This window comes from Camelina sativa, chromosome 3, assembly GCF_030686135.1.
Source record: "Camelina sativa cultivar CO46 ecotype springtype chromosome 3, ASM3068613v1".
In the NCBI taxonomy this organism is placed as follows: domain Eukaryota; kingdom Viridiplantae; phylum Streptophyta; class Magnoliopsida; order Brassicales; family Brassicaceae; genus Camelina; species Camelina sativa.
In genome coordinates, this window is record NC_141882.1 from 17,934,588 (window position 1) to 17,952,961 (window position 18,374).

Below are 18,374 nucleotides of genomic sequence, written 5' to 3' on the forward strand. Positions count from 1 at the left end.
ATATGTAACAATCCAATGCATTAGACTAATTATAAGAGTTCGGGTTGAATTTGGAGTGTTTAGACACCACTTTTACCCATTTTGTCCCGAAACAGGCTAAAACCGAGAAAACATTGATTCGAAGCAGTAAACAGATTTGTTACTGTTTCTAGGGTCAGAATGTGTGACAATCCAATGCATTTTACTAATTGTAAGAGTTCGAGATGAATTTGGAGTGTTTAGAGAACACGTAAACCCGTTTTATCTCAAAACAGGCTTAAACCGAGAAAAGAGGCTAAAACTGAGAGAAACCATTGATTCGAAGCAGTAAAAAGCTATGTTACTCTTTCTAGGGTCAATATATGTAACAATCCAATGCATTTATCTAATTATATGAGTTCGGGTTGAATTTGGAGTGTTTAGACACCACTTTTACCCATTTTGTCCCGGAACAGGCTAAAACCGAGAAAACATTGTTTCTACAGCTTTGTTACTGTTTCTAGGGTCAGAATGTGTGACAATCCAATGCATTTGACTAATTGTAAGAGTTCGGGATGAATTTGGAGTGTTTAGACAACACTTAAACCCGTTTTATCTAAAAACAAGCTTAAACCAAGAAAACAGGCTAAAACCGAGAGAAAACATTGATTCGAAGCAGTAAACAGCTATGTTACTCTTTCTAGGGTCGAAATATGTAACAATCCAATGCATTTGACTAATTATAAGTGTTCGGGTTGAATTTGGAGTGTTTAGACACCATTTTTACCCATTTTGTCCCGAAACAGGCTAAAACCGAGAAAAAATTGATTTGAAGCAGTAAACATCTTTGTTACTGTGTCTTGGGTCAGAATTTGTGACATTCCGATGCATTTGACTAATTGTAAAAGTTCAGGATGAATTTGGAGTGTTTAGACAACACTTAAACCCGTTTTATCCCAAAAGAAGATTAAACCAAGAAAACAGGCTAAAACTGAGAGAAAACGTTGATTCGAAGCAGTAAACAGCTATGTTACTCTTTCTAGGGTCAATATATGTAACAATCCATTGCATTTATCTAATTATATGAGTTCGGGTTGAATTTGGAGTGTTTAGACACCAGTTTTACCCATTTTGTCCCGAAATAGGCTAAAACCGAGAAACCATTGATTCGAAGTAGTAAACAGATTTGTTACTGTTTCTAGGGTCAAAATATGAAACAATCCAATGCATTTGACTAATTATAAGAGTTCGGGTTGAATTTGGAGTGTTTAGACACCACTTTTACCCATTTTGTCCCGAAACAGGCTAAAACCGAGAAAACATTGATTCGAAGCAGTAAACAGATTTGTTACTGTTTCTAGGGTCAGAATGTGTGACAATCCAATGCATTTTACTAATTGTAAGAGTTCGAGATGAATTTGGAGTGTTTAGAGAACACGTAAACCCGTTTTATCTCAAAACAGGCTTAAACCGAGAAAAGAGGCTAAAACTGAGAGAAACCATTGATTCGAAGCAGTAAACAGCTATGTTACTCTTCTTAGGGTCAATATATGTAACAATCCAATGCATTTATCTAATTATATGAGTTCGGGTTGAATTTGGAGTGTTTAGACACCACTTTTACCCATTTTGTCCCGGAACAGGCTAAAACCGAGAAAACATTGATTTGAAGCGGTAAACAACTTTGTTACTGTTTCTAGGGTCAGAATGTGTGACAATCCAATGCATTTAAATAATTATAAGAGTTCAAGCTGAATTTGGAGTGTTTAGACACCACTTTTACCCATTTTGTCCCGAAAGAGGCTAAAACCGAGAAAACATTGATTTGAAGCAGTAAACAGCTTTGTTACTGTTTCTAGGGTCAGAATGTGTGACAATCCAATGCATTTTACTAATTTTAAGAGTTCGGGATGAATTTGGGGTGTTTAGACAACACTTAAACCCGTTTTATCCCAAAACAGGCTTAAACCGATAAAACAGGCTAAACCCGGGAGAAAACATTGATTCGAAGCTGTAAACAGCTATGTTACTCTTTCTAGGGTCAAAATTTGTAACAATCCAATGCATTTGACTAATTAAAGAGTTCGGTTTGAATTTGGAGTGTTTAGACACCACTTTGTCCCATTTTGTCCCGAAACAGGCTAAAACCGAGAAAACATTGATTTGAACCAGTAAACAGCTTTTTTACTGTTTCTTGGGTCAGAATGTGTGACATTCCAATGCATTTGACTAATTGTAAGAGTTCGGGATGAATTTGGAGTTTTTAGACAACACTTAAACTCGTTTTATCCCAAAACAGGCTTAAACCGAGAAAACAGGCTAAACCCGGGAGAAAACATTGATTCGAAGCAGTAAACAGCTATGTTACTCTTTCTAGGGTCAAATATGTAACAATTCAATGCATTAGACTAATTATAAGAGTTCGGGTTGAATTTGGAGTGTTTAGACACCACTTTTACCCATTTTGTCCCGAAACAGGCTAAAACCGAGAAAACATTGATTTGAAGCAGTAAACAGCTTTGTTACTGTTTCTAGGGTCAGAATGTGTGACAATCCAATGCATTTTACTAATTTTAAGAGTTCGGGATGAATTTGGAGTGTTTAGACAACACTTAAACCCGTTTTATCCCAAAACAGGCTTAAACCGATAAAACAGGCTAAACCTGGGAGAAAACATTGATTCGAAGCAGTAAAATGCTATGTTACTCTTTCTAGGGTCAAAATTTGTAACAATCCAATGCATTTGACTAATTATAAAAGTTCGGGTTGAATTTGGAGTGTTTAGACACCACTTTTACCCATTTTGTCCCGAAACAGGCTAAAATCGAGAAAACATTGATTCGAGGTATTAAAAATCTTTGTTACTGTTTCTTGGGTCAGAATGTGTGACATTCCAATGCATTTGACTAATTGTAAGAGTTCGGGATGAATTTGGAGTGTTTAGACAACACTTAAACCCGTTTTATCCCCAAACAGGCTTAAACCGATAAAACAGGCTAAAACTGAGAGAAACCATTGATTCGAAGCAGTAAACAGCTATGTTACTCTTTCTAGGGTCAATATATGTAGCAATCCATTGCCTTTATCTAATTATATGAGTTCGGGTTGAATTTGGAGTGTTTAGACACTAGTTTTACCCATTTTGTCCCGAAATAGGCTAAAACTGAGAAAACATTGATTCGAAGTAGTAAACAGCTATGTTACTCTTTCTAGGGTCAATATATGTAACAATCTAGTGCATTAGACTAATTATAAGAGTTCGGGTTGAATTTGGAGTGTTTAGACACCACTTTTACCCATTTTGTCCCGAAACAGGCTAAAACCGAGAAAACATTGTTTCAAACCAGTAAACAGCTTTGTTACTGTTTCTAGGGTCAGAATGTGTGACAATCCAATGCATTTGACTAATTGTAAGAGTTCGGGATGAATTTGGAGTGTTTAGACAACACTTAAACCCGTTTTATCTAAAAACAAGCTTAAACCAAGAAAACAGGCTAAAACCGAGAGAAAACATTGATTCGAAGCAGTAAACAGCTATGTTACTCTTTCTAGGGTCAAAATATGTAACAATCCAATGCATTTGAATAATTATAAGAGTTCGGGTTGAATTTGGAGTGTTTAGACACCACTTTTACCCATTTTGTCCCGAAACAGGCTAAAACCGAGAAAAAATTGATTTGAAGCGGTAAACAACTTTGTTACTGTTTCTAGGGTCAGATTGTGTGACAATCCAATGCATTTTACTAATTGTAAGAGTTCGGGATGAATTTGGAGTGTTTAGACAACACTTAAACCCGTTTTATCCCAAAACAGGCTTAAACCGATAAAACAGGCTAAACCCGGGAGAAAACATTGATTCGAAGCAGTAAACAGCTATGTTACTCTTTCTAGGGTCAAAATTTGTAACAATCCAATGCATTTGACTAATTATAAGAGTTCGGGTTGAATTTAGAGTGTTTAGACACCACTTTTTCCCATTTTGTCCCAAAACAGGCTAAAACCGAGTAAAAACATTTATTTAAAGCAGTAAACAGCTTTGTTACTGTTTCTTGGGTCAGAATGTATGACATTCCAATGCATTTGACTAATTGTAAGAGTTCGGGATGAATTTGGAATGTTTAGACAACACTTAAACCCGTTTTATCCCAAAACAGGATTAAACCAAGAAAAGAGGCTAAAACTGAGAGAAAACATTGATTTGAAGCAGTAAACAGATTTGTTACTGTTTCTAGGGTCAGAATATGTGACAATCCAATGCATTTGACTAATTGTAAGAGTTCGGGATGAATTTGGAGTGTTTAGACAACACTTAAACCCGTTTTATCCCAAAACAGGATTAAACCAAGAAAACAGGTTAAAACTGAGAGAAAACATTGATTTGAAGCAGTAAACAACTATGTTACTCTTTCTAGGGTCAATATATGAAACAATCCATTGCATTTATCTAATTATATGAGTTCGGGTTGAATTTGGAGTGTTTAGACACCAGTTTTACCCATTTTGTCCCGAAATAGGCTAAAACCGAGAAAACATTGATTCGAAGTAGTAAACAGCTTTGTTACTGTTTCTAGGGTTAAAATCTGTAACAATCCAATGCATTTAAATAATTATAAGAGTTCGAGTTGAATTTGGAGTGTTTAGCAACCACTTTTACCCATTTTGTCCCGGAAGAGGCTAAAACCAAGAAAACATTGATTCGAAGTAGTAAACAGCTTTTTTACTATTTCTGGAGTCAGAATGTGTAACAATCCAATGCATTTGACTAATTGTAAGAGTTCGAGATGAATTTGGAGTGTTTAGAGAACACGTAAACCCGTTTTATCTCAAAACAGGCTTAAACCGAGAAAAGAGGCTAAAACTGAGAGAAACCATTAATTCGAAGCAGTAAACAGCAATGTTACTATTTCTAGGGACAAAATATGTAACAATCCATTGCATTAGACTTATTATAAGAGTTCGGGTTGAATTTGGAGTGTTCAGACACCACTTTTACCCATTTTGTCCCGAAACAGGCTAAAACCGAGTAAACATTGATTCGAAGCAGTCAAAAGCTTTGTTACTGTTTCTAGGGTCAGAATGTGTGACAATCCAATGCATTTTACTAATTGTAAGAGTTCGGGATGAATTTGGAGTGTCTAGACAGCACTTAAACTCGTTTTATCCCAAAACAGGCTTAAACCGAGAAAACAGGCTAAACCCGGGAGAAAACATTGATTCGAAGCAGTTAACAGCTATGTTACTCTTTCAAGGATCAAAATTTGTAAAAATCCAATGCATTTGACTAATTATAAGAGTTCGGGTTGAATTTGGAGTGTTTAGACACCACTTTTACCCATTTTGTCTCGAAACAGGCTAAAACCGAGAAAACATTGATTCGAAGTAGTAAACAGCTTTGTTACTATTTATAGGGTCAGAATGTGTAACAATCCAATGCATTTGACTAATTGTAAGAGTTCGAGATGAATTTGGAGTGTTTAGAGAACACGTAAACCCATTTTATCTCAAAACAGGCTTAAACCGAGAAAAGAGGCTAAAAACGAGAAACATTGATTCGAAGATGTAAACAGCTATGTTACTCTTTCTAGGGTCAACATATGTAACAATCCAATGCATTAGACTAATTATAAGAGTTCGGGTTGAATTTGGAGTGTTTAGACACCACTTTTACCCATTTTGTCCCGAAACAGGCTAAAACCGAGAAAACATTGATTCGAAGCAGTAAACAGATTTGTTACTGTTTCTAGGGTCAGAATGTGTGACAATCCAATGCATTTTACTAATTGTAAGAGTTCGAGATGAATTTGGAGTGTTTAGAGAACACGTAAACCCGTTTTATCTCAAAACAGGCTTAAACCGAGAAAAGAGGCTAAAACTGAGAGAAACCATTGATTCGAAGCAGTAAAAAGCTATGTTACTCTTTCTAGGGTCAATATATGTAACAATCCAATGCATTTATCTAATTATATGAGTTCGGGTTGAATTTGGAGTGTTTAGACACCACTTTTACCCATTTTGTCCCGGAACAGGCTAAAACCGAGAAAACATTGTTTCTACAGCTTTGTTACTGTTTCTAGGGTCAGAATGTGTGACAATCCAATGCATTTGACTAATTGTAAGAGTTCGGGATGAATTTGGAGTGTTTAGACAACACTTAAACCCGTTTTATCTAAAAACAAGCTTAAACCAAGAAAACAGGCTAAAACCGAGAGAAAACATTGATTCGAAGCAGTAAACAGCTATGTTACTCTTTCTAGGGTCGAAATATGTAACAATCCAATGCATTTGACTAATTATAAGTGTTCGGGTTGAATTTGGAGTGTTTAGACACCACTTTTACCCATTTTGTCCCGAAACAGGCTAAAACCGAGAAATAATTGATTTGAAGCAGTAAGCATCTTTGTTACTGTGTCTTGGGTCAGAATTTGTGACATTCCGATGCATTTGACTAATTGTAAAAGTTCAGGATGAATTTGGAGTGTTTAGACAACACTTAAACCCGTTTTATCCCAAAAGAAGATTAAACCAAGAAAACAGGCTAAAACTGAGAGAAAACGTTGATTCGAAGCAGTAAACAGCTATGTTACTCTTTCTAGGGTCAATATATGTAACAATCCATTGCATTTATCTAATTATATGAGTTCGGGTTGAATTTGGAGTGTTTAGACACCAGTTTTACCCATTTTGTCCCGAAATAGGCTAAAACCGAGAAACCATTGATTCGAAGTAGTAAACAGATTTGTTACTGTTTCTAGGGTCAAAATATGAAACAATCCAATGCATTTGACTAATTATAAGAGTTCGGGTTGAATTTGGAGTGTTTAGACACCACTTTTACCCGTTTTATCTAAAAACAAGCTTAAACCAAGAAAACAGGCTAAAACCGAGAGAAAACATTGATTCGAAGCAGTAAACAGCTATGTTACTCTTTCTAGGGTCGAAATATGTAACAATCCAATGCATTTGACTAATTATAAGTGTTCGGGTTGAATTTGGAGTGTTTAGACACCACTTTTACCCATTTTGTCCCGAAACAGGCTAAAACCGAGAAAAAATTGATTTGAAGCAGTAAGCATCTTTGTTACTGTGTCTTGGGTCAGAATTTGTGACATTCCGATGCATTTGACTAATTGTAAAAGTTCAGGATGAATTTGGAGTGTTTAGACAACACTTAAACCCGTTTTATCCCAAAAGAAGATTAAACCAAGAAAACAGGCTAAAACTGAGAGAAAACGTTGATTCGAAGCAGTAAACAGCTATGTTACTCTTTCTAGGGTCAATATATGTAACAATCCATTGCATTTATCTAATTATATGAGTTCGGGTTGAATTTGGAGTGTTTAGACACCAGTTTTACCCATTTTGTCCCGAAATAGGCTAAAACCGAGAAACCATTGATTCGAAGTAGTAAACAGATTTGTTACTGTTTCTAGGGTCAAAATATGAAACAATCCAATGCATTTGACTAATTATAAGAGTTCGGGTTGAATTTGGAGTGTTTAGACACCACTTTTACCCATTTTGTCCCGAAACAGGCTAAAACCGAGAAAACATTGATTCGAAGCAGTAAACAGATTTGTTACTGTTTCTAGGGTCAGAATGTGTGACAATCCAATGCATTTTACTAATTGTAAGAGTTCGAGATGAATTTGGAGTGTTTAGAGAACACGTAAACCCGTTTTATCTCAAAACAGGCTTAAACCGAGAAAAGAGGCTAAAACTGAGAGAAACCATTGATTCGAAGCAGTAAACAGCTATGTTACTCTTTCTAGGGTCAATATATGTAACAATCCAATGCATTTATCTAATTATATGAGTTCGGGTTGAATTTGGAGTGTTTAGACACCACTTTTACCCATTTTGTCCCGGAACAGGCTAAAACCGAGAAAACATTGTTTCTACAGCTTTGTTACTGTTTCTAGGGTCAGAATGTGTGACAATCCAATGCATTTGACTAATTGTAGGAGTTCGGGATGAATTTGGAGTGTTTAGACAACACTTAAACCCGTTTTATCTAAAAACAAGCTTAAACCAAGAAAACAGGCTAAAACCGAGAGAAAACATTGATTCGAAGCAGTAAACAGCTATGTTACTCTTTCTAGGATCGAAATATGTAACAATCCAATGCATTTGACTAATTATAAGTGTTCGGGTTGAATTTGGAGTGTTTAGACACCACTTTTACCCATTTTGTCCCGAAACAGGCTAAAACCGAGAAAAAATTGATTCGAAGCAGTAAACATCTTTGTTACTGTTTCTTGGGTCAGAATGTGTGACATTCCGATGCATTTGACTAATTGTAAAAGTTCAGGATGAATTTGGAGTGTTTAGACAACACTTAAACCCGTTTTATCCCAAAAGAAGATTAAACCAAGAAAACAGGCTAAAACTGAGAGAAAACGTTGATTCGAAGCAGTAAACAGCTATGTTACTCTTTATAGGGTCAATATATGTAACAATCCATTGCATTTATCTAATTAGATGAGTTCGGGTTGAATTTGGAGTGTTTAGACACCAGTTTTACTCATTTTGTCCCGAAATAGGCTAAAACCGAGAAAACATTGATTCGAAGTAGTAAACAGATTTGTTACTGTTTCTAGGGTCAAAATATGAAACAATCCAATGCATTTGACTAATTATAAGAGTTCGGGTTGAATTTGGAGTGTTTAGACACCACTTTTACCCTTTTGTCCCGAAACAGGCTAAAACCGAGAAAACATTGATTCGAAGTAGTAAACAGCTTTTTTACTATTTCTAGGGTCAGAATGTGTAACCATCCAGTGCAATTGACTAATCGTAAGAGTTCGAGATGAATTTGGAGTGTTTAGAGAACACGTAAACCCGTTTTATCTCAAAACAGGCTTAAACTGAGAAAAGAGGTTAAAACCAAGAAACATTGATTCGAAGATGTAAACAGCTATGTTACTCTTTCTAGGGTCAACATATGTAAGAATCCAATGCATTAGACTAATTATAAGAGTTCGGGTTGAATTTGGAGTGTTTAGACCCCAGTTTTACCCATTTTGTCCCGAAATAGGCTAAAACCGAGAAAACATTGATTCGAAGTAGTAAACAGCTTTGTTACTGTTTCTAGGGTCAAAATATGTAACAATCCAATGCATTTGACTAATTATAAGAGTTCGGGTTGAATTTGGAGTGTTTAGACACCACTTAAACCTGTTTTATCTAAAAACAAGCTTAAACCAAGAAAACAGGCTAAAACCGAGAGAAAACATTGATTCGAAGCAGTAAACAGCTATGTTACTCTTTCTAGGGTCAAAATATGTAACAATCCAATGCATTTGACTAATTATATGAGTTCGGGTTGAATTTGGAGTGTTTAGACACCACTTTTACCCATTTTGTCCCGAAACAGGCTAAAACCGAGAAAAAATTGATTTGAAGCAGTAAAAAGCTTTGTTACTGTTTCTAGGGTCAGATTGTGTGACAATCCAATGCATTTTACTAAATGTAAGAGTTCGGGATGAATTTGGAGTGTTTAGACAACACTTAAACCCGTTTTATCCCAAAACAGGCTTAAACCTATAAAACAGGCTAAACCCGGGAGAAAACATTGATTCGAAGCAGTAAACATCTATGTTACTCTTTCTAGGGTCAAAATTTGAAACAATCCAATGCATTTGACTAATTATAAGAGTTCGGGTTGAATTTGGAGTGTTTAGACACCACTTTTTCCCATTTTGACCCAAAACAGGCTAAAACCGAGAAAACATTTATTTGAAGCAGTAAACATCTTTGTTACTGTTTCTTGGGTCAGAATGTGTGATATTCCGATGCATTTGACTAATTTTAAGAGTTCGGGATGAATTTGGAGTGTTTAGACAACACTTAAACCTGTTTTATCCCAAAACAGGATTAAACCAAGAAAACAGGCTAAAACTGAGACAAAACGTTGATTCGAAGCAGTAAACAGCTATGTTACTCTTTCTAGGGTCAATATATGTAACAATCCATTGCATTTATCTAATTATATGAGTTCGGGTTGAATTTGGAGTGTTTAGACCCCAGTTTTACCCATTTTGTCCCAAAATAGGCTAAAACCGAGAAAACATTGATTCGAAGTAGTAAACAGCTTTGTTACTGTTTCTAGGGTCAAAATATGTAACAATCCAATGCATTTAACTAATTATAAGAGTTCGGGTTGAATTTGGAGTGTTTAGACACCACTTAAATCCGTTTTATCTAAAAACAAGCTTAAACCAAGAAAACAGGCTAAAACCGAGAGAAAACATTGATTCGAAGCAGTAAACAGCTACGTTACTCTTTCTAGGGTCAAAATATGTAACAATCCAATGCATTTGACTAATTATAAGAGTTCGGGTTGAATTTGGAGTGTTTAGACACCACTTTTACCCATTTTGTCCCGAAACAGGCTAAAACCGAGAAAAAAATGATTTGAAGCAGTAAACAGCTTTGTTACTGTTTATAGGGTCAGATTGTGTGACAATCCAATGCATTTTACTAATTGTCTGAGTTCGGGATGAATTTGGAGTGTTTAGACAACACTTAAACCCGTTTTATCCCAAAACAGGCTAAACCCGGGAGAAAACATTGATTTGAAGCAGTAAACAGCTATGTTACTCTTTCTAGGGTCAGAATTTGTAACAATCCAATGCATTTGACTAATTATAAGAGTTCGGGTTGAATTTGGAGTGTTTAGACACCACTTTTTTCCATTTTGTCCCAAAACAGGCTAAAACCGAGAAAACATTTATTTGAAGCAGTAAACATCTTTGTTACTGTTTCTTGGGTCAGAATGTGTGACATTCCGATGCATTTGACTAATTGTAAGAGTTCAGGATGAATTTGGAGTGTTTAGACAACACTTAAACCCGTTTTATCCCAAAAGAAGATTAAACCAAGAAAACAGGCTAAAACTGAGAGAAAACGTTGATTCGAAGCAGTAAACAGCTATGTTACTCTTTCTAGGGTCAATATATGTAACAATCCATTGCATTTATCTAATTATATGAGTTCGGGTTGAATTTGGAGTGCTTAGACACCAGTTTTACCCATTTTGTCCCGAAATAGGCTAAAACCGAGAAATCATTGATTCGAAGTAGTAAATAGCTTTTTTACTATTTCTAGGGTCAGAATGTGTAATAATACAGTGCATTTGACTAATCGTAAGAGTTCGAGATGAATTTGGAGTGTTTAGAGAACACGTAAACCCGTTTTATCAAAACAGGCTTAAACTGAGAAAAGAGGCTAAAACCGAGAAACATTGATTCAAAGCAGTAAACAGCTATGTTACTCTTTCTAGGGTCAAAATATGTAACAATCCAATGTATTTGACTAATTATAAGATTTCGGGTTGAATTTGGAGTGTTTAGACACCACTTTTACCCATTTTGCCTCGAAACAGGCTAAAACCGAGAAAACATTGATTCGAAGTAGTAAACAGCTTTGTTACTATTTCTAGGGTCAGAATTTGTAACAATCCAATGCATTTGACTAATTTTAAGAGTTCGAGATGAATTTGGAGTGTTTAGAGAACAAGTAAACCCGTTTTATCTCAAAAGAGGCTTAAACCGAGTAAAGAGGCTAAAAACGAGAAACATTGATTCGAAGCAGTAAACAGTTATGTTACTCTTTCTAGGGTCAAAATTTGTAACAATCCAATGCATTTGACTAATTATAAGAGTTCGGGTTGAATTTGGAGTGTTTAGACACCACTTTTACCCATTTTGTCCCGAAAGAGGCTAAAACCGAGAAAACATTGATTTGAAGCAGTAAACAGCTTTGTTACTGTTTCTTGGGTCAGAATGTGTGACATTCCAATACATTTGACTAATTGTAAGAGTTCGGGATGAATTTGGTGTTAATTTAAGCGGAAGTAAAGATAGAATTGTAAGAGTGAAGAGAGTTTGATGAGTGAAGATCAAAGAGAATAAAGGGAGAATGATATTCCATTAGTATGTTTATTACAATGTCGGCTACAACCTTTAAATAGGAGAACAAACTAGGGCTGCACACTTTTGAATTGACAAATAGGTGATAGAGACATAAAGAGAGAGATAGAGAAGATCCCAATGGTGATAGCGACCGGTCATGGTCTCCTAAGACGAAGCAAACCCGTGATCATGTTCCCACTTTTCCCTTAACGGCTACAATAGGAATTCTAGATCCTTCTCTTGGGCCTTAAGAGGACTAGGCCTCTTCTCTTTTCCATATGTCTTGATAGAACTCGGCCATATCGAATACTCGTACGGACGGCCGTACGGACGGCCGTACAGACATGACTAAGTCCCAAGGTGGTTCATGATCAATATTTGGAGTGTTTAGACAACACTTAAACCCTTTTATCCCAAAACAGGATTAAACCAAGAAAACAGGCTAAAACTGAGAGAAAACATTGATTCGAAGCAGTAAACAGCAATGTTACTCTTTCTAGGGTCAAAATATGTAACAATCCAATGCATTAGACTAATTATAAGAGTTCGGGTTGAATTTGGGGTGTTTAGACACCACTTTTACCCATTTTGTCCCGAAACAGGCTAAAACCGAGAAAACATTGATTCGAAGCAGTAAACAGCTTTGTTACTGTTTCTAGGGTCAGAATGTATGACAATCCAATGCATTTTACTAATTGTAAGAGTTCGGGATAAATTTGGAGTGTTTAGACAGCATTTACACCCGCTTTATCCCAAAACAGGCTTAAACCGAGAAAACAGGCTAAACCCGGGAGAAAACATTGATTCGAAGAATTAAACAGCTATGTTACTCTTTCTACGATCAAAATTTGTAACAATCCAATGCATTAGACTAATTATAAGAGTTCGGGTTGAATTTGGAGTGTTTAGACACCACTTTTTCCCATTTTGTCCCGAAACAGGCTAAAACCGAGAAAACATTGATTCGAAGCAGTAAACAGCTTTGTTACTGTTTCTAGGGTCAGAATGTGTGACAATCCAATGCATTTTACTAATTCTAAGAGTTCGGGATGAATTTGGAGTGTTTAGACAACACTTACACCCGTTTTATCCCAAAACAGGCTTAAACCGAGAAAACAGGCTAAAAACTAGAAACATTGATTCGAAGCAGTAAACAGCTATGTTACTCTTTATAGGGTCAAAATTCGTACTAATCCAATGCATTTGACTAATTATAAGAGTTCGGGTTGAATTTGGAGTGTTTAGACACTACTTTTACCCATTTTGTCCCGAAACAGGCTAAAACAAAGAAAACATTGATTTGAAGCAGTAAACAGCTTTGTTACTGTTTCTGGGGTCAGAATGTGTGACATTCCAATGCATTCGACTAATTGTAAGATTTCGGGATGAATTTGGTGTTAGTTTAAGCGGAAGTAAAGATAAAATTGTAAGAGTGAAGAGAGTTTGATGAGTGAAGAACAAAGAGCATAATGGGAGAATGATATTCCATTAGTATGTTTATTACAATGTCGGCTACAACCTTTAAATAGGAGAACAAACTAGGGCTGCACACTTTTGAATTGACAAATAGGTGATAGAGACATAAAGAGAGAGATAGAAACGATCCCAATGGTGATAGCGACCGGTCATGGTCTCCTAGGACGAAGCAAACCCGTAATCATGTTCCCACTTTTCCCTTAACGGCTACAATAGGAATTCTAGATCCTTCTCTTGGGCCTTAAGAGGACTAGGCCTCTTCTCTTTTCCATATGTCTTGATAGAACTCGGCTATATCGAATACTCGTATGGACGGCCGTACAGACATGACTAAGTCCCAAGGTGGTTCATGATCAATATTTGGAGTGTTTAGACAACACTTAAACCCGTTTTATCCCAAAACAGGATTAAACCAAGAAAACAGGCTAATACTGAGAGAAAACATTGATTCGAAGCAGTAAACAGCTATGTTACTCTTTCTAGGGTCAAAATATGTAACAATCCAATGCATTAAACTAATTATAAGAGTTCGGGTTGAATTTGGGGTGTTTAGACACCACTTTTACCCATTTTGTCCCGAAACAGGCTAAAACCGAGAAAACATTGATTCAAAGCAGTAAACAGCTTTGTTACTGTTTCTAGGGTCAGAATGTGTGACAATCCAATGCATTTTACTAATTGTAAGAGTTTGGGATGAATTTGGAGTGTTTAGACAACACTTACACCCGTTTTATCCCAAAACAGGCTTAAACCGAGAAAACAGGCTAAACCCGGGAGAAAACATTGATTCGAAGCAGTAAACAGCTATGTTACTCTTTCTGGGGTCAAAATATGTAACAATCCAATGCATTTGACTAATTATAAGAGTTCGGGTTGAATTTGGAGTGTTTAGACACCACTTTTACCCATTTTGTCTCGAAACAGGCTAAAACCGAGAAAACATTGATTCGAAGTAGTAAACAGCTTTCTTACTATTTCTAGAGTCAGAATGTGTAACAATCCAATGCATTTGACTAATTGTAAGAGTTCGAGATGAATTTGGAGTGTTTAGAGAACACGTAAACCCGTTTTATCTCAAAACAGGCTTAAACCGAGAAAAGAGGCTAAAAACTAGAAACATTGATTCGGAGCAGTAAACAGCTACGTTAATCTTTATAGGGTCAAAATTTGTAATAATCCAATGCATTTGACTAATTATAAGATTTCGGGTCGAATTTGGAGTGTTTAGACACCACTTTTACCCATTTTGTCACGAAATAGGCTAAAACCGAGAAAACATTGATTCGAAGTAGTAAACAGCTTTGTTAGTATTTCTAGGGTCAGAATGTGTAACAATCCAATGCATTTGACTAATTGTAAGAGTTCGAGATGAATTTGGAGTGTTTAGAGAACAAGTAAACCCGTTTTATCTTAAAACACGCTTAAACCGAGAAAAGAGGCTAAAAACGAGAACCATTGATTCGAAGCAGTAAACAGCTATGTTACTCTTTCTAGGGTCAAAATTCGTACTAATCCAATGCATTTGACTAATTATAAGAGTTCGGGTTTAATTTGGAGTGTTTAGACACCACTTTTACCCATTTTGTCCCGAAACAGGCTAAAACCAAGAAAACATTGATTTGAAGCAGTAAACAGCTTTGTTACTGTTTCTGGGGTCAGAATGTGTGACATTCCAATGCATTTGACTAATTGTAAGATTTCGGGATTAATTTGGAGTGTTTAGAGAACAAGGAAACCCGTTTTATCTTAAAACAGGCTTAAACCGATGATGTTCATATATTTTACCTTGTTTTCCCTTAGTTTATTCACAAATTTTTCATCTTTTGCTATCCATTTAGGCCATTATTGTGTAGCTTTAGGACTTATCATGCATTAGAGTATACTTGCATTGCATTTGCATCTTTTCATGCATAAACAGGTGATTTTGGAGGTTAAGGAGCATGGAAGCAATGCTGAGGAGAAGTGAAGAAATCCTGAGGAAAAAACAAGATAGTTAAGGCGGAAGAATCAAGGTCCGGAGTCCTACTCGACCGCACACTCGACCAGACACTCGACCGTGTGCTGAGAAGGACTCGACCGAGTGGAGAATGCACGAGAGAAGCCAGCTTGACCAGCCACTCGACCGAGCACTGGTCGAGTTGACCGAGCCATTGACTGCTTTGACTTTTTGTATTTTTAGGGCTTCCACCTCATCTCCTATATAAGGCCCTTGTACCTGCAGCCACCAAAGAGTCCAGCTTTTTAGAGAGTCTAAAACCTAGTTTTTACCTTTTTTAGATTTATTCCTTTTGCACTTTCTTTTATTTTAGATTTTGTACTTGTTTAAGATAGAAAGACTAGATTCTTGTATTTTGTTTGTTTCATAACTTTCAAGATATTTAGATTTCGAGTTTTATTCTTTCATCAATATTGTTGATCTCTGTTTCATCTTTCTAATGATGCAAGTTTCAATATTATCTGGGTTTTTGACTTATTTCACCATGTGTTCTTGTGAGTAGTTTGTTTAGGACCTTGAGGATGGGTTAGGCTGGGTTGATCTTGTGGTTTATTTGATTTGGTCAAGCTTGATTGTTGTAGATCTCTTCTAGGCTAGATGTTCTTAATGCTGATCCTATATCTGAGAAGGTAGGGTTTGATTTCAAGCATCTTAGCATCACACCAATGTCTAAGGAGCATAGATAAGGCTAGATCTAGAGCTTACCATTAGGCTTGCTAAGAGATTAGAGGTCTTGTTTGGTTTGAGATGTATTGCTTAATGCCTGCTTGTGTAGATTCTTTACTTTTTGAGAACAAGTCTATAAATGCATAGGTTTGATTGTTTCGTGCCATGAGAGTGGATTAAACATGTCTTAGAATAGTATGTCTAGAGATCAGCTCAAAGTTTGCTTGAGATTTGTTGACCAAGTTAGATAACCACAATGATTAGTTCAGCCCATGAATCCCTCCTCAAGGCCTTCTTTGTCTATTAATATCTTAGTCTAAATATCATTGCTTGCTTGTTGTTTCATTCGTTTTTGCATTGCTCTGTTTTCTTGTGTTGCTCTGTTTTCACGTTTAGTCTAGCTCGACCCTGTACTCGACCTACACTCGGTCGAGTGCTGCTCGAGTTCATCCCCAGAACTTGTGTTTATGATTCGTGATTATCTTGTTTCATTCCTGTTTCATTTCCATTGCATTCACTTAGTTTTCTGTTCATTACTTGTCTTGCATTAGTTCATTAGCATAGTGTCTATTTCTGTTCTAGTTTCATTATAGCTTTAATTTGTCTGTTCTGTTTGCATTTAGTATCTTGTTCTAGTTGTTTTTACTTTCTGAATTTCATATCTCATTATAGGATTGTTAGTGACAAACAACCTTTACATTTGGCTTGACTTAGACTCATATGCACATCTTGATTGTTCACAAACACTCAGATTGGATTGACACCTCTTATACTACAATTGCATAAGGGGAATTGAAACACCCTGACATCTATTCATTCCATACATCATTCATTCACCACACCACAAAAAGAGTCAGTTTCAATTTGGCGCCGTTGCCCATTTGAGTTTGTTTTGTGACATTTAGGATCAATATTAGTCTAAGATTAAGTTCGTTTAAACACTTGTGAAGTTACTGAACTCGAATCTTCCTTTGCTTGGCTGTTTTGTGTTTCATGTACCCACTCGACCACCTACTCGACCACCACTCGACCGAGCTGTGATCGAGCACTTGATCGAGCCAGAAGCCGGATCCAAATAGCCATTACTTCCCAGTCGACTCGACCACCCACTCGAGCCTGCGCTCGACCGTGTACCTGTTCGAGTCTGTAGTAGAGTTTGTTGATGCACACAAGGTCAAAAGGCAAAGACAGTCTTCAACAGCCTATTGACAACATCCACAGGCTACAAAAGGGTTTGGGACATAAGCAAAGGAGAGTAGTTCAACAACAACAAGGTCAAGACATCATGGAGCAACCAGCTATCCATGAGCAGAGACCAAGGCACATTGGTGCAGGAGATGTACCCAACACCCACAACCAAAGGGCTGGAATTGTGCCACCTTCAGTAGCAAACAATAACTTTGAGATCAAGAGTGGATTGATCTCAATGATACAAGCCAACAAATTTCATGGGTTGCCAATGGGGGATCCACTAGATCACCTTGATGAGTTTGACATAATATGTGGACTCACAAAGATCAATGGAGTGAGTGAAGATGGATTCAAATTAAGGCTCTTCCCATTTTCTCTTGGAGACAAAGCTCACCTTTGGGAGAAGACTCTTCCTACTGGAGCTATCACCACATGGGATGCATGCAAGAAAGCTTTTCTGGCCAAGTTCTTCTCCAATGCAAGGACTGCTAGGTTGAGGAATGAAATTTCTGGGTTTGCTCAAAGGAATAATGAGAGCTTCTGTGAAGCTTGGGAGAGGTTTAAAGGATTCCAGACTCAGTGTCCTCACCATGGTTTCAGCAATGAGTCACTTCTAAGCACCTTGTATAGAGGAGTGCTTCCCAAGATAAGAATGCTTCTTGATACAGCCTCTAATGGCAACTTCCTCAACAAGAATGTGGAAGAAGGATGGGAATTAGTTGAGAATCTTGCTCAATCTGATGGCAATTATAATGAGGATTATGATAGGACCATAAAGGGCTCCTCAACTGATCAAGAGGACAAGTATAAGAGGGATTTGAAGAAGAAGCTCCTCATATGATAGGACCAAGTCCATTCACTTCAATGGTGAAGAAGAAGCTCCAGTTCAAGAGGGGGAGCCTGAATTTGCTGAGTTGTGCTACATGCAAAACCAGGGAGGATTCAAAGGCTACAACCAAGGAGGTTTCAAAAACAATAATCTCTCTTATAGGAGCCCCAATGTGGCCAATCCTCAAGACCAAGTCTATCCACCTCCTCAGCCTCAACAACAGCAACAAAACTACATCCCCAAGCAACAACATCAAGTGTTCCAACCCCAATTGTGTCCCCCACCAAGGTTTCAGACTAACCAAGGCCAGGAATAAGACTTAAGAGCAATGATGCAACAGTTGTTG

General features: G+C 36.9%; 1 non-coding gene across 1 annotated transcript; it reads right to left on the bottom strand.

Moving 5' to 3' along the window:
* Window positions 1-17,689: 17,689 nt before the first annotated feature.
* LOC147947073 (small nucleolar RNA R71) lies at window positions 17,690-17,796 on the bottom strand. The gene has a single exon (XR_015595642.1). It is a non-coding gene; the product is annotated as a small nucleolar RNA R71 (small nucleolar RNA).
* Between the last annotated feature and the right edge of the window lie 578 nt (window positions 17,797-18,374).